Source organism: Thamnophis sirtalis, unplaced genomic scaffold, assembly GCF_051295495.1.
Source record: "Thamnophis sirtalis isolate CommonGarterSnake01/CBP01778 unplaced genomic scaffold, rThaSir2_p1.2 scaffold_1, whole genome shotgun sequence".
NCBI lineage: Eukaryota > Metazoa > Chordata > Lepidosauria > Squamata > Natricidae > Thamnophis > Thamnophis sirtalis.
Window position 1 is genome coordinate 70,848,421 of NW_028261381.1, and position 27,772 is coordinate 70,876,192.

At 40.2% G+C, this 27,772-nt stretch overlaps 1 long non-coding RNA gene across 1 annotated transcript in view; it reads right to left on the reverse strand.

Annotated features, from left to right (window-relative positions):
• Positions 1-4,593: 4,593 nt before the first annotated feature.
• Positions 4,594-27,772, reverse strand: part of LOC148049548 (uncharacterized) — a 38,339-nt gene continuing 15,160 nt past the window's right edge. The window contains exons 2-4 of the long non-coding RNA XR_015696678.1: positions 26,650-26,725; positions 7,339-7,399; positions 4,594-5,360 (exon numbers count right to left, since the gene is read on the reverse strand). This is a non-coding gene — a long non-coding RNA (uncharacterized LOC148049548). The remainder of the gene's footprint in view (positions 5,361-7,338; positions 7,400-26,649; positions 26,726-27,772) is intronic.

The window sequence follows — 27,772 nt, forward strand, 5'->3', positions numbered from 1 at the left end:
ATTCTAAGCTACTTTTTGCAAAAGTTCCCCTAATTGAGTTGAGTAGAACAAAATCAAGTATGAATTTCCAAGTACTTTAAGGATTATTTGGGAACCATTTTTGATCCAGTTCATGAATGTGACTGTTGTCTACAAATGTGTTTCTCTAATTTTAGATTTTGTCGTCACATCCCTAACAGTTAGTGCCAGAGAAAACGTCTCTAGTGTGGGCCAGTTATGGAATCCGAGAATTACAAATTTTAATATTCCACATTGTACCAAAAAAAAACCCATTAAATAATCCATGAGTTTTGGCTATCCAAGATCTCAGGTCCCATGTTCATTTAAAGACACTAAAGAAAAAAGATTAGAAATACACAGATGATAAGCTTGAAAATGTTGCTGCTGATTTTCTTGGTTTCATTAGAAGCCATCTCTTTGAAATTTATGAAAAAGTAACAGAATTGTTCAGAAATATACGTATTCTGTTCCCAAGTAACACTGGTAAAAAGCAGAAAGGTGGAAATACAATAGCAAACCTTGAGTAGATACTTCGTTGAGACTGTTAATGTAAGAACTTTTTTTAAAAAAATCCTGTCTTTACTCCAGGACTAGAGGAAGTCCAAAAAACTTCTTTAAGTGGCATATAACTGAGTTGTCTTCTGCAACAAAATGTATGTCGTTGTACCTTTGGGATGCCATTTAATTTCACAGAAATAAACATTAAGCAAGTATGATATCACAGTGATTAAAACATGTGTTGGGAGGAATAATTTAATACCTCTTTAATACCAAATCAGGAGCAACCTCAAAGAAAAATAAGTGCCTCAAATATACTGATGTTGTCTTTTAAAATGCTAAATGTCAAATTACAATTTGTAATTTTCTGCTAGATGTTTTTTCCCTCCATACCATTTCACCTTGAAATTTGCAATTGACTTGGGCTCCCATTTGCATTTTGTTGTCCCTGAAGAGTGGAAAGAGATTATGGAGAAACTTAAAGTGTCTTTGGATAAGAGCAGACGTTACCATCCAGAATATGATGGATACTGTCCAGGTGAGGGATTCAGAAGAAGAAACCGAGGTGTTCATCCTATCTCTAAAACTTGCAGATCAAATTGTTCACTTAATAGTGAGAATGAAAACCATCACTCAACCTGCATGCTAATGTGGAGAGCATCAGGTTAACATTTTACCCAACACTTGGTAGTCAATATTGTTGCATTCTTGCTCAGGGATGTGCTTTCTCTGATGTGGGAATGGGGGTGAGGAGAAGAATCATGCAAATAATGCTAAGAGATCTTCCTTTTCCTCTCACCAACAACAAAAGGCAAAATTGTTGTATTCTCACTTTCATTGATATTTGGTCATTTCTTTGCCAAAAGGAAATGGGAAGCTTTGTTTTCCCATTCCTTCCAATTATCTCCTGATTGCCTAAAACTGCTCAAAACCCTAAGAATGGCATTGGTTGTGTCAGAGCAGCAGAGGCTTTGGACTCTTACATGTAGCTTTTGATTATGAGTTGCCTTCCCCTTCAAGAGGGAATGTGTTGGAAAGAGATAACTCTCTCACATATTGACTAAGTCATTATTTAATGACTCCAGCCTGGCTCTGGTACGCCCGTACCCGGGCATACCACCTTCAACCCACCACTGATCTGGTTGCTCTGGCTTAACCTGTGAAAAGCTTGACATGATGGGTTCTTTGCAATAGCTTGCAGCATTCCTGATTTTTGAGTGTACTATAGTGACCATGTGGGAGATGAGCTTTGGTTCAGTAATATTTGGGAATTCATTCTTGGGAAATGGGACAAGCGTAGGGAGGCTTTCATTTGCAGGGTGGCAGCCAGGCCTGTGTCTTTCCATTCTCCAGTACAGCTAGGAAGAAGACACAGCTGCAACTTCATTTGTCCAAGTTATTATATCTGCTGTGTGCACCTTACAAACATGCAAATAAGTTTTGTGGTTGCTAAATGAGGCCAGTATATGTAATGGGATGTGAGAGTAAGCTTGAGGAAGAGTGGCAGGCAAAGCAATAGTCAGGGAAAAAATCATCCATAGCAGAAAAGTAATTTGAGGGTTCTCAGACTGAATCTTTCCTAGTTCTCTGTACGATAAAAGCATGGGAAGAGAAGAAGCACATCCAGATTGCAAGATTATCATATCCCTCCAATAAAAGTAATTTCAGTATTCATGATTTGGTTTCCAATTCTTGACTTCCTTGAAGAAATAACCACAGGCAACTATTCCCCCCAACTATGTGGCTTCAAGAAGGAAGACCATTCAACAGAAACTCATAGAGCAGCTGAATTTTCATGGCCTTGGAACATGTGGGGCTGTGGCTACACAAGAGGCTATCCCAGCCTGATCCCATCATGAGCTGCCAGCAGTCCTCTTCTGTTTTAAAGCCTGGAGGAAAACTTTTGCAGGAATCTCCAACCTTGGCAACTTTAAAACGTGTGAGCTTCAAATCCCAGAATTCCTCAGATAGCATAACTGTTCACCAATCGGGTATGGTAAGTCCATATTCCTTAAGGGAGTCCAGTTCACTCATTGAATCTGCCAGTTCTAAGCCTGTGAAATCCAGATCGTCTTCAATTTTATTGAACAGGCCTGTTTTCCAGCCAGTTGCTCCTACAATCTGCCAGCAAGGATTTAGATTACAGTCCATCCACTGGTGGGATTCCAATAATTTAAGAACTGGTTCTCTGCCCTAATGACTGGCTGGGTGGTCATGTGACTGGGTGGCTGTCACCAACTTGACCTCACTCACTGCCCAGCCTCCCATGTATGTCTGTGTCTGGGGAGGGTGGGTGTGATAAGAGAAGAAAAGATATTTCTTAAGCCAGAAAGAGCAAGTGAGAGCATTATATGTGATCATTTTGAATGCCCTACAAACAGTAATCCATGAATAGCATTGTAGTCTATACCTGGTTTCTTTGCTGAATTCCATTTTCAGCCACATCTATTACTCAAATATCAGGTTATTTTGGACATCAAGACATATCACCCTAGTTTAATGTATGTAATCCTCACTTAACAACATGAATTGGGATGGAAAACTCTGTCAGTAAGCAATGCAAAGTAAGACATGATGCCATGGGACTGCACTGCAATATGGCAGCTTTGGCAGTTACCATTATTAAGTGAATACTATGTATTTGCAGCATCTCCTGGTCATGTGATCAGCACTTGCGACCTCCAGCTGGCTTTCCCATTGACTTTGTTTTCTGGAAGGCAGTAGTGAGGGTTACCAAGGGTGATCATGTGACCATGGGATGCTGCAATGTCATAATTGTGAATTGAGCATCTGAATCATGATCATGTATCTCCAGGAATGTTACAACGGCTGCAATTACAAGGAGCCTTTGTAAATACCCCTCATTCAGCGCCATTGTAAGTTTGAACGTTCCCTGAACTAGTATAGCTTAACCAAGGAATATTGGTGAGAGCTCCACTGTTCCACAAAAGAAGCCTCATATACTGAATTGCACTTTTAAAAAGTTTAAACTTTATTGACCTAAAAGACAAACCAGCAACAAGAAAACTTATGAAAACTTTATGCAAAATCATACACATGTTGAGTTTAACTTTAAGCTAAATATGTTCTGTTCTGGTGATCAGTACATTTTATAATGATTGAAGCAGACAAACAATTACAACAAAATGAAACAATTGCATACAGTCAAAATCACCTATGTCAGAGATCTGCATGAATACAGTAGTCCTCAACTTATTATCATGATGGATCATACGAAGTTGCCCATTATGGTTACAAGTGGTGACGGTCGTTAAGCAAGCAGATCACTTAACCCACATCCCTTCTCTCCCCCATGCAGTTGTTAAGCAGAGCACAGAGTAGTTCAGGAAGGAGATGCCCTGGAAGGCCCAACACAAGTCCAGGCCCATCCTGAAGCACCTCCTTGTAGCTTGGCATTTTACAGCTCCAGAGAGAAAAGTCCTCAGTTCAAATGACAGGCTGTCCTTGACTTACAACCGCCTGAAGCCTGAAATTTCCATTGCTAAGCCAGACAGATGTTAAATCCATTTGCCATGTTTTAGCACCTTTCTTGCCACCACTGTTAAGGGAATCACTGCTGTTGTAACACGGTTGCTAAGTGGATCTGTCTTCCGCGTTGACTTTGCTTGTCAGAAGGTCGCAAAAGGGGATCACATGACCCCAGGACACTGCAGCCGTCGTAAATACACGCCAGTTGCAAAGCATCCACATTTCCATCATGTGACCATGGGGATGCTACGACGGTTGTAAGTGTGAAAAGTGGTCATAAGTCACTATTTTCATTGTCATTGTAACTTCAAATGGTCACTAAGTGAATGGTTGTAAGTTGAAGACTACCAGTATAGTGTCTGAAAGATCTTCAGACTTTAACTTGAAATACAGGGAGTCCTTGATTTACAACAGTTCATTTACTGACCATTCAAAGTTACAATGGTACTGAAAAAGTGACTTATGACCATTATTCACACTTAACGACCGTTATAGCATCCCCACCATGGGGATGGTCATGTGATCAAAATCCAGATTCTTGGCAACTGACTCATATTTATGACGGCTGCAGTGTCCTAGGGTCGTGTTATCACCTTTTGTGGTCTTCTGACAAACAAAGTCAATGGGGAAACCAGAATCTCCTTACAATCATGTTCCTAACTTAACAACTGCAGTGATTCATTAATAACTGTGGCAAGAAAGGGTGTAAAATGGGACAAAACTCACTTAACAAACATGTAACTTACTAACAGACATTTGGGCTCAATTACGGTCGTAAGATAATATGTCGCCTGCATATTAAATTCAAACACTTCTTTATCATCTTTAGAAAGGAAACAAAAATAGATCAATCAAACAAGCAAGCATGAAGAAACAGCATCCAGAGGCTCAGCCATTGTCAGATGCAAAGAATCCTTTAGCTGATCAGAGAATTTCACTGCATAGGATGCATTCTCTTGGAAACAACCAGATCGGGATGGGACAACTCACCATGGACAATGCCATGGTCAATTCCCTTCAGCCAACGTGCCATGGAACAATTCAATTTAATTATTTCAAATAATTTTTAAAATGTTTTCATTTTTGTCATTCACATTTCATTTTGTCCCTTCTTTTGCATACTTTCTTTAATGATTCCATTCCACAATTTCTGAAAAGCAATCTCTAAAAGGATTTAACTCCTAAACTAACTTGAACAGTATTTAACTCTTAAACTAAGTTGAAAAGTTTTTAATTCCTAGTCTAACTAATCAGCACATTAGGGCTTCAGGGATTGTGAAAGCAGTCAGTTCTGTGCCTCTTTGTGTTCTGCGAGGACTCTGAGCTTGCCAGACTCTTTCACTCTTACCTGGGTTCTAGATAAATGGTAAGAACTATAGGAAAGGAATAGGAAAATAACATTGTCAATACAGTATAAAGAAAAATTATATAAAAATTTTTATAGGTAGCATCTCCAACCAGTGAGAATAGCCAAAATGTTTAGAAATTTAGTGCCAAATTGTGGGAAATGTGATCATGAATTTTGGCATGTACTACCATATATGGTGGTCATGCCAAAAAACAAAAGCATATTGGTGGAAAATTCAAGGGTGGCTGATAGAGATAACTGAAATGACTACCATGTTTTCCCAAAAATAAGACGGGGTCTTATTTTCTTTTGATCCACAAAATATGGCTTGGGCCTTATTATCAGGGGAGGGCTTATTGTTTTGGGGTTGCCAGGCGGCTTTTCTCTTGTGAGTGGGCTCCCAAAGAGCTGGGCACAGCCTCAGGGGCGAACGGCTATGTTGCGCTGTCACAGCAGCACAGCACAGCAGCCATGAAGTGACCATGCTCACAAGCAGCCACCCACAAACCCCCTTTCCAGCCAGGCACAAGCACCATTCACTGACTTAGGGGTGTCGCCAAGCTGCGTGAGTGCCTGTTCGCCACCACCCGGCTCCCACAGCTTGGTGCCTTTGAAATGCCAGTGAATGGCGCTCTGCACAGCTGGAGAGGGGAGTTGCGTGAGCAGCTGTTCCACTCCCACATCTCCCAGTCTCATGATGCCGTGGCCCAGGTCTCCCTGCAGAGCCAGGGCACCTCCGCTACTGCCGCCTGCCACCACCACCATCCCAGCATGGCTTTTTCGGCGGCTTCCAAATCGAGTCTTCCGGCAGTGATCACTCTGGTCGTATGCTCTATGGTTGTACACTCTGGGAGTACGCTCTGCCGGCAGCCGGCCCACTACCATAGAGCGTACGCCCAGAGTGGCCCCTGCAGGGAGAGCTGGGCCAGAGCATTGTGAAGCTGGGAGGTGCGTGAGCGAGAGCGGAACAGCCACTCGCGCAACCCCTCTCTCCAGCTGTGCAGAGTGACATTCACTGGCATTTCAAAGGCACCAAGCTGCAGGAGCTGGGCATTGGTGAACAGGCACTCATGCGGCTTGGCGATACCCCTAAGCGTGGTCACTTCATGGCTGCTGTTTTGCGCTGCTGTGACAGCGCAACACAGCCATTTGCCCCTGAGGTTATGCTCGGCTCTTTGGGAGTCCACTCGCAAGATAGCAGCAACCTGGCAAACACCCTCTCCAGATGGGCACAGCTCCACTCACCAATCTTGCGGTATCCTGAAGGCACCAAGCAATGCGATCTCCTCTACCCCAGGTTCCCGTGGCTTGGCATCTTTGGGATACCGCTAGGTTGGTGAGCGGCACTCTGCCTGGCTGGAGGAAATGGGTTGTCCAGGGGGCTTATTTGCAGGGAGGGCTTATATTTTTGCCCACCAGAAAAATGTGGCATGGCCTTATTATCATGTCATATTTTAGGGGAAACATGGTAAGATTTACAGAATGGAGATTAGAATTATGTATGAAACTATAACAGTGAAAATGTATAAGATAAAAACAACGCAACATGGTTGGAATTATAATATTTTTACATTTGTAAATACTTAATAGACCAAACATAAATAAGCATGGTGATCATAATGCATAACTTTATATCTTAGTATGCATGGCAAAGACTTTGCCAGGACGGTTACACTGTGTCCAATGTTTTAATTTGTGTTCAAGAGTTTTTTTTTTAAAAAAGCAGTCTATTAGAGGTGCAATCCAGTGGCCAATCAGCAAGGCAGATGTGACCACATGACATAAAGACTACATTTCCCAGAAGGCAATACTACATTACCCGAAAGGCAATCTCTTGAAGGAACAGTATTTAACTCCTAAACTAACTTGAGCAGTTTTCAATTCCTACTCTAACTACACCTTCGAATTAGTACATTAGGGCTTCAGGGATTCTGAAACCAGTCAGTTCTGTGCTTCTTTGTGTTCTGTGAGGACTATGAGCTTGCAAGTCTCTTCACTCTTACCTGGATTCTACAGTAAAGTGCACCATGACTGTTTTGTTCCATTTATTCTTATCCATTCAACCTGTAATAAAAAAAATATGTTAACCTCCCAAGAAAAATCCCTAACAATTATATTATAAATTGATTATAATATATATAATTTTTATTGTGCTTTTTACAAAACAAAACATAAAAACCACATCCTTCCCATTCCTAAAATATCGGTATATCCCATTTTGTTTATTGTCATACATACTTTCCATTCATTTTACATTTGCTATTTCCTTTTTACATTTATAGTTCTTATACATATGTCATAATGTTACATATTTATGTACACACACACACACACAACTTTCATTCTCTAATCGATAATACCATTTATCCCGTACTGTATGGTATTTTTTATCTTCTTTATCTTGCAGTTTAAAAGTTAATTTGACCATTTCCCCGCATTCCATTATTTTTTTTAATTATGTTTTTAGAAGGTATGCTATCCAATTTCCAATTTTGAGCATATGTTATTCTCGCTGCTGTCAGTATAGGTATTATATTATAATTGATTTGACGTTCCTCTAATTATCCCTAACAAAAACATCTCCGGTTTAAACTGAATTTGAGGCTTTCTTGCAACCAGGTTCCTATTTTACTCCATTTCCTTGCTTCCGGACATGTCCACCACATGTGGAAGTATGAACCATGTTCGTATTTACATTTCCAGCATCTGGGGCTCAAATTTGGGTAAATTTTTGCCAATCTTGCCGGTGCTAGATGCCAATGGTAAAACATTTTATATAAATTTTCTTTGTATGAGGCTGATATTGTTAATTTGTAATTTTTGTCCACAACTGTTCCCAAATCCCCTAATTGAATGCTGTAGCCAAAATGCCTTGCCCAAGCTATCATGTTTCCTTTAACTATATCCTCTCCCCTTCCAAAGTTTAATAAGTAGGCGTATATTTCGGTTATAAATTCTCCTCCTCTGGGAAATGGCTAGCCTATAAACTAAAAAAAGAGAAAGAAAAGAAATTAATACAGCAACTAGAGGATGAAGAAGGAGTGATACACAACCAAAAGGAAGAAAAAAAGTATATAAGATACTTTCAAGCACTGTACTGCCGAGAGGAAATAGAAGAGGAAGATATTAAAAGATATCTTGAGAGGAGGAATCTTCCACCCCTACTGGAAACAACAAAAGAAACATTAAATGAGAGAATAATGATGCTAGAATTAAAAAGGGCAATCCAAAATCAAAACAATAACAAAAACCCCAGAAGGAATTCCAGCAGAATTTTATAAAGAATTGCAAAAATCATTAGAGAACATATTATTAGAAACGTATAATGAAGTACTAGAACGAGCTAAGACACCAAAATCCTGGATGGAGGCACTAATAACACTAATTCCCAAAGACAACACTGAAAAACAAAAGATCCAAAATTATAGGCCAATCTTGCTGCTAAATGCTGATTATAGAATATTTATGACAATAATGGTGGAAAGAATTAAAAATATATGTCAGCCTCTGCTTTGCTGCTGCTTCGGCTGCCATTGAAACAGGGAGGGGGGCATGGTATTTGGGAGGGGTTTACTAATTGTGCTGGAGGAAGATTCTGGAGTTCTGCTGCCTGTCGGACTGCGCATGCGGAAGAGGCTCCCGCCAAGGCCAACGGCACCGACATTCCATCTTGGTGATGCCTTTCGAAGTTATCTCACACCTGACACTTGGGAAAATTATGATTGGACTGCAACTGGAATGCCAAGGGGTGGGGAATGAGTCTCGTGGTTTTCTTTCCTAATTACTCAATGAAGGAGTGCTGACAGTAAGCGAAGACTCACTCACACCCCACCAGGAGGTTTCAACCTATCGTGGGGGGTGTACTCAAAAGAAGGAATGGAGAAAAAATGTCATTGCAAGCGAGCGATGATGAGGAGACTGGAAGAGAAACTGCAGAACCATCTTTACCTGAAAGGCTAGCTGGGCTGAGGATAGAAGACTTTGGGAGTGGGGCAAAAGGAGGATTGTGAGAATTTGGATGCTGGAGTTACCAGGAGAAAACAAAAGAAAAAACCAGCTGACTGGGAAGAAGCCATGACCAAGCGGAGGTCCCGAGAAAGAGAGCAAATGGAAGAATTTGAAGAAAGGTACTCTATGCATAAATTTAGGGAGGGTGAAGAGGCCGAGGGGGGATGGGAGCAAACAAACCCAGAAACAGCCTCCCCCCCAGCCAGAGCTGCTGCCAGAGTAGCCCCCGCCAGAAGATGCAGAATGGCAAAAGTCCCTCCCTTGCCAGTAAAATATAACGGAAATCCCAGGGACCTGGGTCTCTTTGTTATACAGATTTGGAATTATATGGAAATTTATGGGCCCAATTTAGAAACAGATGAGATGAAGGTGTGAATGGTTTTACTTTCTTTGGAAGGAAAAGTGGCCGATTGGATGGTCAGCTTACACCAATGTAACTCCCCCCTCCTGAGGAATTTTGATGTCTTTATTACTGCACTAAAGAGGAGATTTGATGATCCACTGGTTGAAAAAAGAGGGAAGGTGAAATTTATGGCCCTCAAACAGGGAGATAGACTGGTGGCTGAATATATTCAGGAGTTTCAACAGCTTTCATCATATATGAGAGGTTGGTCTGAAGAGGTGCTCCTCGATCAGTTTGCATTGGGATTAAATGAGGACATTTACCAACAATGCGTTAACAGACACCTTCCCAAGCGAGTTGCAGCTTGGTATGAAAATGCTGCAGACGTTGAGCTCGACTTGATTAGACTTCAACATTTGAAAGAGGAGAAAGCAGAGAGATCACCCCCCCCCAGCTCAAAGGGCCCCATTCCGCGTCAGGGGTGAAGGGAAGGGAAGCTCCGCCAGCAAGGCTAAGCCTTTCACGTGCTTCCGTTGTGGAAAAGGGGGCCATCGTGCCATGGATTGCCATGTTAAACTTCCTGCAACCACCCCGCCCCCTGCCAAGAGGGAAGGGAAGACTAGCAAAGCCTCAGGGAGGAAGAAAGAGGCTGCTTTTGCTGCTGAAAACACCCCCCAGCATTTCCGGCAGGAGGCGGAAGAAGAAGCGGACGTGACCACCAGCTCCTCTGATGACTCTGATGACGACGCCTCGCCTCGCTGGGTGAGTTCGAATAAAGGCCCCATGTTGATCCCAATAGAGTTAAGGGTGCCACCCGATGGGGAGACAGAACAGCTTCCCGCCCTCCTTGATTCGGGCTGTTCTAGATGTATGATTAATCCTGCAATGGTTGAAAAACTGGTCTTGAAATTGAGGACTTTGAAAACCCCTATTGTTTTTTGCCAAATCGATGGATCCATTGCAGGGGGTGGCCCAGCCCATTTCTACACTGAACCTCTAGAGATGAAAATGGGCACCCATGTAGAATTAATCTCTTTTATTGTGGCTCCTGGAATGGACAGACCCCTTATCTTGGGACTCCCCTGGCTTCGTAAATGGAACCCTCACATTAATTGGAGGGAGGAGTGGCTGCGTATTCGGACCAGCACAGCCCCAGAAGGGGAGGCCAATGCCCCAGAGCCTGCTGGCTCCAGCCCCGCATTGGCCGCCAGGGGCCAGGAGAAAATTGAGGGGGAAGAAAAGATTCCAAAAGAGTATTGGGACCTGAAGGGTTTTTTTTAGTGAAAAATCTTCAGATAAACTTCCACCCCACAGACCTACTGATTGCTCCATCGATATTTTACCTGGAGTAAAGCTTCCAAAGCCCCAAATATATTCAATGTCCCCTAGGGAAATGGAGGAAATGAGGAAATTCATTGATAAAAACTTGAAAAGGGGTTTCATTGAGCCAGCACGGCCCAAGGTGGCAGCGCCTTTGTTGTTCAGAGAAAAGAAGGATGGCTCCCTCAGATTATGTGTTAATACTTGAGAGACCGCCTTCTGCCAATTACCTCCCTCCGACCGATTAGATCGCACAGACTGGGCCTCCTCCGAATCCCATCCGCCAGTCAATGTCGACTGGCGACTACACGGAGGAGAGCCTTTTCTGTTGCAGCTCCGACCCTGTGGAACGACCTCCCCGTCGAGATCCGTACCCTCACCACCATCCAGACCTTCCGCGCAGCCCTCAAGACCTGGCTCTCCCATCAGGCCTGGGGATAGGTTCCCAATGTACCCGCCCGAGTGTTGACTGTTGACTGTTGAATGAAAGTTGTGTTTTATTATTTTCTTCTGTTCGCACATTGTTTGTCTTTTGATATTGCACCCCCTTCCCTGTGATTGTAAGCCGCCCTGAGTCCCTTCAGGGAAAAGGGCGGCCTATAAATCTTAATAAAATGTCTAAAATGTCTAAAAAAAATTTCAAAAACTTGAACTGCATCTCAGCTCAGAACCTATACCCATTACCACTGATGAAGGACATGCTGGCCCAACTGGGTAAGGGCCGTATTTTCACTAAATCGGACCTCAGAGAAGCATACTATAGGGTCCGCATAAAGGAGGGGGATGAGTGGAAGACGGCTTTCAACTGCCCCCTGGGTTGTTTCCAGTTCCGGGTGATGCCCTTTGGCCTGCAGGGGGCGCCTGCAGTTTTCATGCAATTAATTAATGAAATTTTACATGACCACTTTTACAAGGGCATTATCGTATATTGAGATGATATCCTTATTTACACTCAAACATATGACAAACACGTCAAGTTGGTCCGCACTGTCCTGAAGAAGCTCCGAGCCGCTGAACTTTATGCCAAGTTATCCAAATGTGAATTTCACCAGGAGAAAATAGACTACCTTGGGTATCGTATCTCCCCCACTGGTATTGAGATGGACCTCGCTAAGGTCAAGGCAGTCACTGAGTGGGAGGTGCCCCGTACACGTAGGCAATTACAGAAATTTTTGGGTTTTGCCAATTTCTATCGTCAGTTCATCCCTTCTTTTGCCAAAATTGCACTTCCCATCAGTAATTTGTTGAAGTCCAAAGGTTGGCCTAAACCTAAGCCTAGCAAGCCGTTGAATTGGACCATGGAGTGTCAAGCTGCTTTTGAGAAGTTGAAACGACTCTTTGCCGCGGAGCCGGTTCTGAAGCATCTGGAGATGGACAAGCCTTTCGTCGTTCAAGCTGATGCCAGCAACGTGGCAGTAGGGGCCGTCTTGTTTCACACTAACGACCAAGGTAATTTACAACCATGTGCATACACCTCCCGTAAACTCACAGACATGGAAAGACGTTGGGCAATCTGGGAGAAGGAAGCATTTGCTGTACGTTGGGCTTTGGCCACGTGGCACCACTTTCTGGAGGGCGCTAAGCACCTGTTTGAGGTGTGGACTGACCATAAGAACTTGGAAGCTTTGAGGACTCCAAGGCACCTCTCCCCTAAGCCAATGCGCTGGGCTCAGCATTTCAATCGGTTCAATTTCACACTCAAGTACATCCCAGGAGGGAAAAGTTTTATGGCTGATGCTTTGTCCAGACTTCCTCAATACAACTGCTCTAAGCTCAGTGTTATCCAGCCCGTGGTTCCCATGTCCAGCCTTGCTGCTCCTGTTGTTACTAGGCAGCAGTCACACTCAAAGGTGGAAGTATCTCAAGATTTTCTCTCTGATCTCAAAAAGGCCCTTCCCCAGGATGACTGGTTCTAGCAGCATCAAGGTGAATGCACAATGAGAGACGATTTGCCATGGATTGGAGTGAAACTTTACGTCCCTGCCTCTCTTCGTCTTGTTGTCCTCCAACGGGCTCATGATTCCAAGTTAGCGGGGCACTTTGGATTTGTGAAGACACTGCATCTGGTGAAACGGCAGTTTTGGTGGCCCTCTTTGAAGAAGGACATTGAACTTTATGTTGCCAGCTGTCCGGTCTGTGCAGCCGCTAAACGCCCGCCGGGGAAACCGCAGGGTTTATTCCAGACTGTAGCCCGCCCTGTCGCCCCCTGGAAGGAGATTTCTATGGACTTTATTGTCGAACTTCCTGAGAGCCAGGGGCACACTGTCATATGGGTGGTTACTGACTTATTTTCCAAGCAAGTTCATTTTATTCCATGCCATAAGATTCCTTCTGCAAAAGCACTTGCTAAACTCTTCATTTCTCACGTTTACCATTTGCATGGCGTGCCTGATCGTATCATTTCTGATAGAGGTGTGCAATTCACTTCTGTTTTTTGGAAGGAATTTCTTAAGCGCATTGGCTCCGCCCAGGGTCTAAGCTTTGCCCACCACCCTCAGACTAATGGGGCTTGCGAGAGGACTAATTCGGTTCTAGAACAATATTTACGTTGTTTCATCAATTACCAGCAGGATGATTGGGTGGATTTGTTGCCGCACGCGGAAGTGGCTTATCATAATTCCGTACATAGCAGCACTGGATTCACTCCTTTTCGAGTTGTATCTGGCCAGGACTTTGTTCTTATTCCCGAGGTTCCTCTTGAGCAACCACAGATTTCGTCCGTCTCCGAATGGAGTGAGCGGTTGAGGCATATTTGGCCTTTGGAACTTAGTACTTTGGATGCTGTGCATCGCGCGCATAAGAAACAGGCTGATAAGAAACATGCACAACCTTATCAGTACAAGGTGGGTGACCAAGTTTATTTATCCACGAAGTTCCTTCAAACTACGCAAAAGTCTAAGAAGTTGGGGCCTAAGTACGTGGGCCTGTTTCCCATAATCAAGGTCATCAATCCTGTTTCGGTTCGCTTGCAGCTACCCAAGCACCTCAGCCGTGTTTATCCGGTTTTCCACATTAATCTCATTAAACCTGTTTGTTTCTCATCTTTACGTCCACCAGTGGACCCACCGCCTGCCCCCCTATTGATTGATGGTGAACAGCATTTTGAGGTCCAGGAAATATTGGACTCTCGGCGGAGGCGGAATCGGATTCAGTACCTAGTGGCTTGGAAGCATTTTCCTCCATCTCATGCTGAGTGGGTGGACAAGTCCCATCTCTGTGCTCCCCAGCTGCTCCGCCAGTTTTATTCTACTTATCCTGACAAACCCTGATTGACTCTCCTTCCTGACTTTCTCTTCCCCGCCTTTTTTCTTTTTCTGTTTTTTGTTGTTCATCTGTTTGTTTGTGTTTTGTCGTTTTCCAGGCCTGACCGCCTTTTTCCGGAGGACAGCCGGATGTCAGCCTCTGCTTTGTTGCTACTTCGGCTGCCATTGAAACGGGGAGGGGGGGCATGGTATTTGGGACGGGTTTACTAATTGTGCTGGAGGAAGATTCTGGAGTTCTGCTGCCTGTCGGACTGCGCATGCGCATGGCACTGACATTCCATCTTGGTGATGCCTTAAGAAGTTATCTCACACCTGACACTTGGGAGAATTATGATTGGACTGCAACTGGGATGCCAAGGGGTGGGGAATGGGTTATTTTATATATCACTCGCTTTCGCGCCTAAATAATCAGTCTTCGCTTTGCTACGCTTCTGATCATTTATAATTAGTAAAAGTACACTTGATTTCTATCAATGGAGTCTCGTGGTTTTCTTTCCTTATTACTCAATGAAGGAGTGCTGACAATATATTAAACAGAATCATACACCCAGACCAAAATGGATTTCTACCAAACAGATACATAAAAAACCATATATGAACGATAATGGACATATTAGAATACTACGAGATACACTCAGGAAAACAAGCAGCATTGATATTTGTTGATGCACAAAAAGCATTTGATAAGCTGAATTGGGATTTTCTTATAAATCAATTAGCAGTAATGAACTTCAGAGAGAAATTTATCGGGATGATCAGAGCAATATATTTGACTCAGAGGGCAAAAATAATACTTAACAGGGAAGCAACAGAAGATTTCAGCATAACCAAAGGGGTAAGACAGGGATGCCCTCTATCTCCCCTGTTATTCATCCTCTCAATAGAGACATTGATGTTACAAATTAGGCAAAACAAGGACATAAAGGGATTGAAAATTAGAACACAGGAATACAAAGTGAAGGCCTTTGCAGACGATCTAGCATTTATCATAGAGGAACCCCATGAAACTGGACTAATATTATTATAAGACATATAAATACAAATACAAACTTCTACAAGATAGTAGAAACAAAGGGGGATTTGGCCTCCCAGATTGGGAGCTTTATTATCAGGCAACAGCCCTAACATGGCTAAAGGACTGGATTCAATTAAAAATAAAAGAATCCTTATGCTAGAAGGCCACAATCTCCAACTAGGCTGGACAGCTGGTTATCAGTGATGGAGGCAATGACATATCCAAATACTATAGATCTCAGTAAAATGGTAAGATATGCAGAGCTCTTAGATGAAAAAGGAGAACTAAAATCAGTACAAGATATGAAAACACAAGGAACAAATATGGAATGGTGGCCCTATTTACAAATTAAAACAAGATTTGAAAAAGATCAGGAACAATATGGAATACATGAGAAGCAAATGGAATTCGATAAAGTATTACTAGGAACGGGAGGAAAAATGATCACTAGATTATATAATTTTCTTTAAAATATAAAATGGAGGAAGAGATGGTAAAGGAGACAATGATTAGCTGGGGAAGAAATTTTGGGCATAATATAGAGTTAGAAAAAATTGATAAACTATGGGAAAGAAATTATACATTTATGATGGTAGTAGCTTAAAAAAAATCTCTATAAAATGTTTTTTAGATGGCATTTGCCTCCAGCGAGATTGGCCAAAATGTACCCAAATAAATGTTGGAGATGAAGCCACAAACCTGGAACATTCTATCATATATGGTGGACATGCCCCATCACAAAGAAATACTGGTGGAAAATTCGGAAATGGTTGAAAGAAATTATGGAGTGAAAAATAGAACTCAAACCAGAAGAATTCTTATTAGGACTACTAGACCAAAAAATGGATAAACAATCTCAATACATAATCATACACATACTCACTGCAGCCAGGATTGCTTTCACACAAAACTGAAAAAAATCAATATACCCTCAGATGAAACTATAATCAGGAAAATACTTGAATGTGCAGAAATGGATAAAATGACAATAGAATTACAAGAAATAGAAGAATGGGATTTCTATAAAGTATGGAATAAAATGTATAAGTGGCTAGAAATCAGAAGTCAAATCAGAAAATAGGGAATATAAATATATGGTGATACAAATAATGAATATATTATAAGTGTTAATACTACATTTGCTACATTGTAGGACAAGGTTAAAGCAATAGAAAGACAATGCAGAAGGGAGAACTATAAAAGCTAAGCAGGAAAACCTATATAGAAAGCTGTAAAATTACTGTCTATTGATATGTATGTTCTATGTTTTTTTCTTCTTGTGTTTTCTTTACTGTTTTTAAAGATTAAAACATTCAATAAAACTTATTTTTTTAAAAAAAAAATCTCCATTCCTAATTATATTTTGTCTATTGGTAAGTGTTCTTTTTCAATGCCAAATTCCTCTATGTCTTTTTTGCATCTTGTCTGCTATTGTAAGTATGGCCACCAATCAATGAAAATTCCCTGTTCTTTCAGTTCTTGATTCATTTTCAGATTACCTTGATTATCTAGCAGTTGGTATTAACTTGTCATCTTGGTTGTGTCTAATGCGTTTGGGTATATCATTGCTTCCATAGTCGATAGCCATCCGGTATTTTAATATAGTGCTTTAACCTGATTTTCCTCCAGACTTGTAATAATGCTCCTCTAATTGTATGACTTTGGAAATGTGAATGTTTTGTGTTTTTTCTCTCCCATAAATATTCATGCCACCCTGTATTTAAATCATGTCCTTCTAGAATAAGTATCCTTTTGTTGGTAAGGAGTACCCATTCTTTGATCCATAGCAAGGCGGCTGCATGATAGTATAACTCCCAATCAGAAAGTCCAAAACCATCTCTAGTTCGGCTATCCTGTAGTGATTTAAGACTTATTCTGGATTTTTTCCTTTTCCATACAAAGTTAATGAATATTTTATTTAATTTGTTGAAAAACTTTTAATCTAGTTTTATGGGAATCATTTGAAATAGGTATAGCCATTTTGGGAATATGTTCATTTTGATTGCGGTAATTTTCCCCACCAATGTTAATTTAACTTTCCTCGTTTTGTTTTTTTCCATCAATTTTTTATAATTATCCACCTTTATCATTGAACACCTTGCTGTCAACAAGATCCCTAGGTATTTAATTGTTTTTACAATTTATAGTCCAATTTCCTTCTCCAATTTATTCTTTTAATTTGCAGTAATATTTTTAATTAATATTTTTGTCTTATCCTTGCTAATTTTGAGCCCTGCTACCTTGCCTAAGGTGACCAGACATCCCGCTTTTGGCGGGACACCCCCGCTTTTTAATGCATTTTCCCGCGTCCCGCACGCTTTTTAAAAAAGCACACTTTTTTTGGCGCTCGCAGCTCCCGCCCATCAGTTGCTAGCTTGCTGGGCTAGCTCATCGTTCTGTTCTATCTGCTACCTACAAATTTAAGCCAGCCCAGCCTGCCGCTCACTGATTTAATTGGCCAGGACTCCAGCCAATCAGTGAGCTGGCTGGGATGGAAAATTTTCCATCCCAACCAGCTCACTGATTGGCTGGACTCCTTAGCCCGAGGACGCCTGCATGAGTCTCCATTTTCCTTTCGTCTTTTGGGGTTGCAGCTGCACTTGTTGGTGAGTAATGATAATCTAATCTAATCAGAGAATTTTCCGCTCGCCGCGGCAGGAGGAGAGGGTGGGGGCGCTGGCAGCCGCCCGCAGACAACTTCCTCTCGCTTCCGGGGCTCCCGCCGCCCGGCAGAAGTTCTCTGCTGGCGTCTGCCGCTGCCCCGACCTCTCCTCCTTCCGTGGAGTCTGTTCGTGAATCAATGGGATTCGCCGTGGAAGGAGGAGAGGTCGTGGCAGCGGCAGACGCCAGCAGAGAACGTCCTCTCGCTTCCGGAGCTCCCGCTGCTGCCCAGACCTCTCCTCCTTCCGTGGAGTCCGTTCGTGAATCAATGGGATTCGCCGCGGAAGGAAGAGAGGTTGGGGAAGCGGCAGACGCCAGCAGAGAACGCCCTCTCGCTTCTGGGGCTCCCGCTGCTGCCCAGACCTCTCTTCTTTCCGTGGAGTCCGTTCGTGAATCAATGGGATTCGCCGCGGAAGGAAGAGAGGTCGTGGCAGCGGCAGACACCAGCAGAGAACGTCCTCTCGCTTCTGGGGCTTCCGCTGCTGCCCAGACCTCTCCTCCTTCCGTGGAGTCCGTTTGTGAATCAATGGGATTCGCCGCGGAAGGAAGAGAGGTCGTGGCAGCGGCAGACGCCAGCAGAGAACGTCCTCTCGCTTCTGGAGCTTCCGCTGCTGCCCAGACCTCTCTTCCTTCCGTGGAGTCCGTTCGTGAATCAATGGGATTCGCCGCGGAAGGAAGAGAGGTCGTGGCAGTGGCAGACGCCAGCAGAGAACGTCCTCTCGCTTCTGGGGCTTTCGCTGCTGCCCAGACCTCTCTTCCTTCCGTGGAGTCCGTTCGTGAATCAATGGGATTCTGTTAAGGTTACAATTGGATGTGTTGGACGAATCTTAAAAGATGAAACTTTTATTAAAACGTTTGACTTAACTAAAAACGTCTTCCTTTTTCTTCTTCTTCTTAAATATGATTTATTTATTTATTTTTACTTCAGAAGTTTGATGACCGTTGTACAAACTAATCCAACCTAAATGTAGAGGAGGAGAAGAAGGGGGGGTTTAAAAAGAGCAGAGGAAAAAGAAAAGAAAGCATGAAGAAAACATAAAGAAAGGGATGGGAGGGAGGGAAGGAAGGAAGGCACTTTATGTTGAAACAGAAAATATTATATAAAGAAGAAAATGGAAATAACTTAGGAAGGAAGGAAGGAAGGAAGGAAGGAAGGAAGGAAGGAAGGAAGGAAGGAAGGAAGGAATTGCACTTAATATTGAAGGAAAAGAGAATGAAGGAAAAAGTATTGGAAGGATTGAAAGAAGGAAGGAGGAACAAAGAATTACACTTAATATTGAAATGGAAAAGAAAATATAATGAATGAAAGAAGAAGTATAGGAAGGAAGGAAGAAACAAAGACTGTTGAAACAGAAAAGATAATATAAGGAAGAAAATGGAAAGACGTATAGGAAGGAAGGAAGGAAAAAAGGAAGACAATGTTGAAATGGAAAAGAATATAAGGAAGAAAATGGAAAAAATTATAGGAAGAAAGGAAGAAATGTACTTAATATTGAAACAGACAAGGGAATGAAGGAAAAAAATATTGGAAGGATTGAAAGAACAAGGTTTTCCTTGTATGGGATTGATAGTGTCATTCTTAAATTTATTCCCCAAAATTTTTCCCATTTGTCTAGTTCAATGTTATAGCCAAAGTTCTGTGCCCATTTTATCATTGGTTCTTTTACAGTTTCTAATTTCCTCTTCCATTTGATACTTCAAGAGGAATTTGTATATTTTCCCTATCATCTTTCTGTCCAGACTTTGAATAATTTTATTCAATTTGTGTGGTTCTGTTTCAATACCATATATTTTAGTGTCTTTATTGTATTTAGTTTTAATTTGGAGGTAGGTTAGCCAATCACCTTTCATATTCTGATCTGCCAATTCTTCAATTGTTTTTAAATTTCCCTGTCTGTCAATTAGATCTCTGTATCTTAGAATTTTGTTCCAATCTGTAAAATTTGGGTGTGTCGTTCTTTCTGTTGGTGATAGCCAATTTGGGGTTTTCACATAGTGGATTTTTTTGATTTTGAGCCATTGTTGCAGTAAAGTTCTAATTAAATGATTTTGAAAGTATTTGTGCGTTTTATGTTTGTCATTCATTCCATAAGAAATTATGCCAGCCTGCCTGCAGGTCATGGCCTTCTAAGATCAGAATTCTTTTATTCTTTAACTCAATCCAATCCTTCATCATTGTCATTGTTACTGCAGTTGCGTATATATAGGCTCCCTGTGTGCTTCCATCCATCCCTACGAAGATCTGCTGACTCTGCCTGCCTGCTGGTAAGTGAGCTGGGTTTTTTCTTTTATTTTTTTAATGTATTTTAAAATAATATTTTATTTATTGTGCATATGATTTTTTAAAATAGTGTTATTCTGTGTTGATTCTTTTTTTAAATTGTCTTAAACTATTTTAAAAAAGATTCTATCCAAAATAAATTGAAACAAGCCATTTTTAAAATTTCTATGCACAATACTTTGAAATGGACTCAGGAGTCATGATTGACACTGAGTGAATTTGCACTTTTAATAATCAGGAAGATACAATGGCATTGAAAAAAGTGACTGATGACCATTTTTCACACTTAGCGACCGTTGCGACCATTTTTCACACTTAGCGACCGTTGCAGCATCCTCATGGTCACGTGATCAAAATTTTGTTTGGCAACAGATTCGTATTTATGCTGGTTTCAGTGTCCTGGGGTGACCTTTTGACAAAAAAAAATTTTTTTTAATCAAGCCCCCCCCCCCCCCCCCCCCCCCGGTCAAGGGCGTCCCTCTTTTCCAATCTGAAAATCTGGTCACCTTAACCTTGCCAAATTCTTCTACTTCTTCCAGAAGTACCGTACCTTTCCTGAGTCAATTGGGGCTTCTATGAAGAGTACCAAGTCATCTGCAAACACCTGAGTTTTGTATTCCTCATTCTTTATTTTAATACCCTTTATTTCTTCTTTTTTTGTCTTATTCGTTCTAATAGCAATTCTATTGAGAGGATACAAATTAAAGGTGACAGTGGGCATCTCTGTCTTACTCCTTTGGTTATATTGAATCTATCTGTGAGATTTCCATTTACTATCATGCTGGCGGTTTGCTTTGAATAGATTGCTGATATCATTTTCTCAAAATTTAAACCAAAATTCATGTTTCATGCTTGTTTAATAAAAAAAGTCCCAATTCAAATTGCCAAAAGCTTTTTGTGTGTCTAAAAATATTAACGCTGCTTGTTTCTCCATATGTATTTCATAGTATTCTAATGCATTTAGTACTATTCTGGTGTTGTTTCTAATTTGTCTGTGTGGTAAGAATCCATTTTGATCTGTGTGAATTATTTTGTTTAATATATTTTTCATTCTTTCTGCCATAATTTCAAGGGTGATTTGTTTTCACTCATTCCAGGTTGTTTTGTCTAATCAAAAAGATTGATTTCCATTGTAACTCAAATTCATCTTCATCTTCACCCACCTTTCAAATAACTAGGTAAACAGCTTTTTCATATTTTCATTTCATCTTAGAATCTAAGCAATGCCCTTCCCCTTCTTTAATTTATAAAGCTTGAATCTCCCTGCCCAATCAGTAGCTGAGAAGCTCACTTTCATGATTTCATCACCTGTCCAAGATGTGACTGGGGGGTCAATAATGGACGAACTGTAACTGCTGCAGTGAGTAGAGGAGTTTTTGGTGGACTGATCTAAAGGCCAATTTTGTGTTAACACAAACTTTATCTTGAAGACTTTCAGAAATAGTTGATATAAGAGAGACTTTAAAAAAAGATATCAGGAAGGTGAAAATAGGATGAAAGAAAATAGTAGCATGAGAGTGATCTCTATGAGATTGGTAAAGGCACAAGACAAGAATGCCCGTTATCCCCCCTACTGTTTATCCTTACATTAGAACCCCTTCTTAGAATAGTGAGGAGTGATATACAAATTAAAGGGTTATGAGCTAAAGCTCAGGAATTTAAGGTCCAGGCTTTTGCCAACGACCTTGTTTTTATTTTGGAGGATCCTACGGCTTCTGGGATACAGCTTTTACGTAAAATAGAGGAGTATGGTATGATAGTGGGGTTACATATAAATAAAGACAAGACAAAACTGTTAATTAAGAATATGACTTTGAACCAGAAAAGGGAAGTACAAAGCCTGTTAGGGATTAACATGGCCCAGAAAGTACAATACTTGGGAATTTGGCTTACGGAGAGATGTTCCTCTATCAAAGTAGATAATTATATGAAATTATTACAACAGGTATCTAAGGATATGACTAATTGGAGTGGTAAAGAACTGTCTTTGATGGGCAGGATAGTGACAATTAAGACACATGTACTACTGAAATTTTTGTTTTTGTTTCAAAAAGCACCGACTAAATTGGACAAAAAAATTTTTTAAATCCTTGGAGACAATAGTGGCTCAATTTATATGGCAAGGCAAGAAAGCACGAATTAAAGCCCAAACGTTGCAAAAACGTAAAGAACTGGGAGGCTTCGCAGTACCCAACTGGGAAGCATATTATAATGCAGCAATTATGACATGGGTGAAGGATTGGGTGACATTGAGTAGAAGGCGCCTATTGGCTATAGAGGGACATGATCTCCCCCAGGGATGGCATGCCTCTCTCTGGCAAGAAAGAGATACCCCCCATAGGTACTTCATGGGACATTATATTCGGAAGATTTTGATGGGGGTGTGGGAAAAGGTGAGGAAAAAGTACTATCCTAGGGTTCCTTGCTGGTTGGCACCGTTGGAGGCCTTAACGCATTCCAGTGTATTTAATTGGACAAGAAACATAATATATAAAGACATTATGACAGAAGATGGGAACATGAAAACAAAGATGGAATTAGAGCAGCAGGGCAGGAATCTGGAATGGTGGGAATATTTACAGATTAGAAATGGGTTTAAAAGCGATAAGGTATGGTTTGGGATCTACCCAAACCCTTGCGGGTTAGATAAGATTTTGTTTGGCGTAGATAAGAAAATGTTGTCGAAGATTTATCAATTTTTGACCTGTCAAGAGGCTAAAGAAGAGATGGATAAAAGCCTTCTAATAGCATGGGAGAGAAATTTTGGCTATGAGACTGAAATGGGCAAATGGTGGGACCTATGGAGTAAGACTATTAAACTTACAATATCTACAGCATTTAAAGAAAACATATACAAGATGGTTTATAGGTGGCACTTTCTCCAAATGAAGTTAACCAAAATGTTTCCTGGGTTATCTCCACTGTGTTGGATGGCACATTCTACCATATTTGGTGGTCCTGTACTGAGGCCACGAAATACTGGAGAAGGATTCAAAACTGGCTAAAAGAGGTTACCAGGGCAAGCATGGAATGGAAACCCGAGACTTTTTTTACTAAGCATAAAACCAGAAAACATGAGTAAATCTATATGGCATTTGAGCCTACATATAATTGTGGCTGCAAGAATAACCTATGTGCAATTTTGGAAATCTACTACCATACCGTCGGAAGATGCCATAATTAAAAAGATTTATGAATGTGCAGAAATGGACAGAATGACGGGTTGGCTGAGGGACAAAGGAGAAATGGAACATTATCTTAGCTGGAGCTTATGGTATATGTGGGCGACAAGGAGAACAGCAGGGACCTCAAACGGGGAAAGTTAAATAACAGTTGTTAACAATGGGAACTAAAAGTGGACATGGGTATTGTAACAGATCCCTGAACTTCGTAATGAGAAGATGCTGATTAGAGACTAAACAATGAGGAAGAAAAAAAAAAGTTGGGCTGTGAATGACTGTCACTGCGGTGGGGGGAGGGGAGATTGTATGTTTAAAGTTGTATTTGTATTTGTATGTCTTATTTTTTAAAAAAATGTATAACTAATAAAGATTATTTGGAAAAAAAAGAATATGCTAAATGAAGAAATAAGGATGAAGGTCCTAACAGACGTGATCCAAAAACAAAAACACAATAAGACACCAGGTCCTGATGGAATTAACAATAGAAATGTATAAAGAACTGCAAGACCGTCTACGAGAAACCCTACTTGAAGTATATAATGCAGTGTTGGAAGAAGTGAAGTTACCACCATCATGGGTGGAGGCAAACATTGCGCTGATACAAAAGAGAATTCGGACAGGATGCTAATTAAGAACTATGGGCCCATATCCTTGCTAAACACAGACTACAAAGTATTCACATTAATAATAGCCGAATGTTTAAAAAAATCCTAAATGAGTTTATACAGACTGACCAAAATGGTTTTCTACCAACACGACAAATGAAAAATAATATAAGAATAATATTAGATGTCTTAGAATATTACAAGATACATAGTGGAACACAGGTGGCATTGTTATTTTTAGATGCGCAGAAAGCTTTTGACAACGTTAATTGGGAATTTATGCTACAACAATTGAACTATATCAAATTTGGCAATACATTTTTAAATATTTTTCAGGTGATATACTCTGACCAAGATGCTAAAGTGAATGGAGAGGCAACAAAAAAGTTTAAAATACAGAAAGGTATGAGGCAAGGGTGTCTTCTATCCCCATTGCTATTTATATTGTCTCTAGAAGTATTAACAAGGGTAATACGGAAAGAAACTCAAATTAAAGGTCTGGAAATTAGGAAAGAAGTCTATAAACTGCAAGCATTTGCAGACGACTTAGTTTTTATTCTTGAAGAACCACTAAAATAAGGTCTGAGGCTGATGGAGGTACTAGAAGACTATGGGAAGGTAGCCGGATTGAACATTAATAAAGAAAAAACCAGAATGATAGTTAAAAATATGACAGAGAAGCAGAAAGATGAATTGGCCAAGAGAATAAATATCCAGAAATACTTAGGAATCTATATAACGGCAAGATGTACATCAATCAAAGAGGAAAACTATGTTAAGTTAACAAATTATATAAAGGAGGATTTGGAGAGGTAGAAAAATTTGAGACTCTCCTTCATGGAAAAAATAGCAGTGATCAAAATGAATATTCTACCAATATGATTATTTTTGTTCCAAAATATTCCTATAAAATTAGATAAAAAGTACTTTGGAATATTGATTAAATGACATCAGAATACATTTGGCAAGGGAGGAAACCAAGGATTAAATTTAAACTTCTACAAGATGTAATAAAAAGAGGAGAATTTGGTGTACCAGAGTGGGAATTATACTACCAGCAACAACATTTACCTGGGTAAAAGAATGGATAAATTTAAAAAATAATAAACTGCTAACACTAGATAGCGACGATTTACATTTAGGATGGCACGCCTTCCTGTGGTATGGGAAGCATGTAGCACATCCATATTTTCAGAGACACTTTATAAGACAGGCGTTATTAGAAACATGGAATAAATTCAAGAGGAATATTTACAGCAAGATTCCAATTGGGCTATTGACATTAGAAGCAGTAGTGCACCCAAATTTTATCAACCAGAGAAAACAGGTCACCTATAAAGCTATAATAGACAAAGAAGGGAGATTAAGATTGAGGCAAGAGCTAAAAGAGCAAGGGATAGAATTGGAATGGTGGTCCTATCTTCAAATCCAATCACGTTACTTGAAAGATATGAAAGAATGGGGCATTAGCAGGGAGATAATGGCAATAGATAAGATCCTTTTGCGGACAAATGATGAATTGATAAAGAAGATTTACAAATTTTTACTAGAATATAAGATGGAAGAAAAACAGGTTAAGGAGACAATGGTAGCATGGGTGATAAACTTTGGCTATAATATACACCTGGATAAATGGCAAGAACTATGAGAAAGGAATAGGAAAATAACATTGTCAATACTGTATAAAGAAAACTTATATAAAATGTTTTATAGGTGATATCTCCCACCCATGAGACTAGCCAAAATGTTTAGAAATTTAGCACCAAATTGTGGGAAATGTGATCACAAATCAGACACATACTACCAAATGTCTTGGTCGTGCCAAAAAACAAAAGAATTTACACCAGAACTATTTCTTTTGGGAATCATAAACAATAAATATAACAAGAGGCTAATTTACCTAACAATACATATTATTACGGCAGCAAGAATGGTCTTTGCCCAAATCTGGAAAAACAGGGAAATTCCAAAAGAAGAGGAAGTAATTAGGAAAATTCTGACTTGTGCTGAAATGGATAAATTGAAGTGAGAGTTGAAGGATAAAGACGAATCAGAATGTTATAAGATCTGGGACAAATTTTATCAATGGTTGGAACAAAAAAGGAAAGGACCAAAATAAGCAACAACTAAGATTTACAGAATGGAGATTAGAATTATGTATGAAACTATAACAATGAAAATGTATAAGATAAAAACAACGCAACATGGTTGAAATTACAATATTTTTATATTTGGAAATGGACCAAATGTTAATAAGCATGGTGGTTATAATGCATAAGTTTATATGTATGGCTATGACGTTGTAGAGGACGGTTACACTGTGTCCAATGTTTTAATTTGTGTTCAATACATTTTTTTTAACAAAGCTGTCTATCAGAGCTATAATCCAGTGGCCAATCAGCAAGGCAGATGTGACCACATGACATAAAGACTACATTTCCCAGAAGGCAATACTACATTACCCGAAAGGCAATCTCTTAAAGGAACAATATTTAACTCCTAAACTAACTTGAGCAGTTTTCAATTCCTAGTCTAACCATACACTCGAATCAGGACATTAGGGCTTCAGGGATTCCGAAAGCAGTCAGTTCTGTGCCTCTTTGTGTTCTGAGCTTGCCAGGCTCTTCCATTCTTACCTGGGTTCTAGCTGGAGATTCCAGTATAAATGTTTCATTCCATTTTCCATTCTGTATAATGTATGCTCCATTCAATCTATAATTAAAAAAAAAAGTTAACCTTCCAGCAAAAATCCCTAACAATGATATTATAATTTGATTATAATCCGATACATCCTAGATAATTTCAAGGATGATTTGTTTTCACTTATTCCAGGTTGTTTTGTCTGATCAAAAGGTTTGATTTCCAATCTCTTTGGGACGTTTTGCTATCACTAAAATTTAATTGGTGAGTTTGTGTACTTTTTATCCTTGGTATCCCAATGTTTCTCAGATTCATCTTCATATTAGTCTCCCCCACCTCTCAAATGACTACGCAAACAGCTTTTTCATATTTTCATTTCAGCTCAGAATCTAAGCACACCCTTCCCCCTCTTTAATTTATATAGCTCGATTCTCCCTGCCCAATCAGCAGCCGAGAAGCTCACTTTCAGGATTTCATCACCTGTCCAAGATGTGACTGGGGGTCAATAATGGATGAACTGTAAGTGCTGCAGTGAGTAGGGGAGCCTTTGGTGGACTGATCTAAAGGCCAATTTTGAGTTAAGACAAATTTTATCTAGAAGACTTCCAGAAATAGTTGATATAAGAGAGACTTTTTAAAAAGAAATCCGGAAGGTGAAAATAGGATGAAAGAAAATAGTAGCATGAGAGTGATCGCTATGTCAATTATCATATTTGAAATAAAGAAACAGAATAGTGACATTAAAACTGGACACTATAATAGTCAACATAATACTTTATAGTGCTATAAGTGGTTTGATTTCAAATGTGTTCTGAACTGATTTTTACATATTGGACTTATTGATTAGTTACTATTGCTCTGAAGTATTCTGGAATTAAATATTACGTTGGATAAGAATTTGACAAAATGAAATTAATTCTATAGTGTCACCTCTTGATCCTAAAGGACAAGACATATAATTAGAATAAGAATTACCCCCCCCATACCATAATGGATCAATCTCATTAGGTATACACTAATTAATTTTATTGTTTTAGAAAAAGAATGAGAAAATATAATAATGGCTTTTTAATATTAATCACATGCAAAGCAATCAGGGGACAGAGAACTATCAAAATC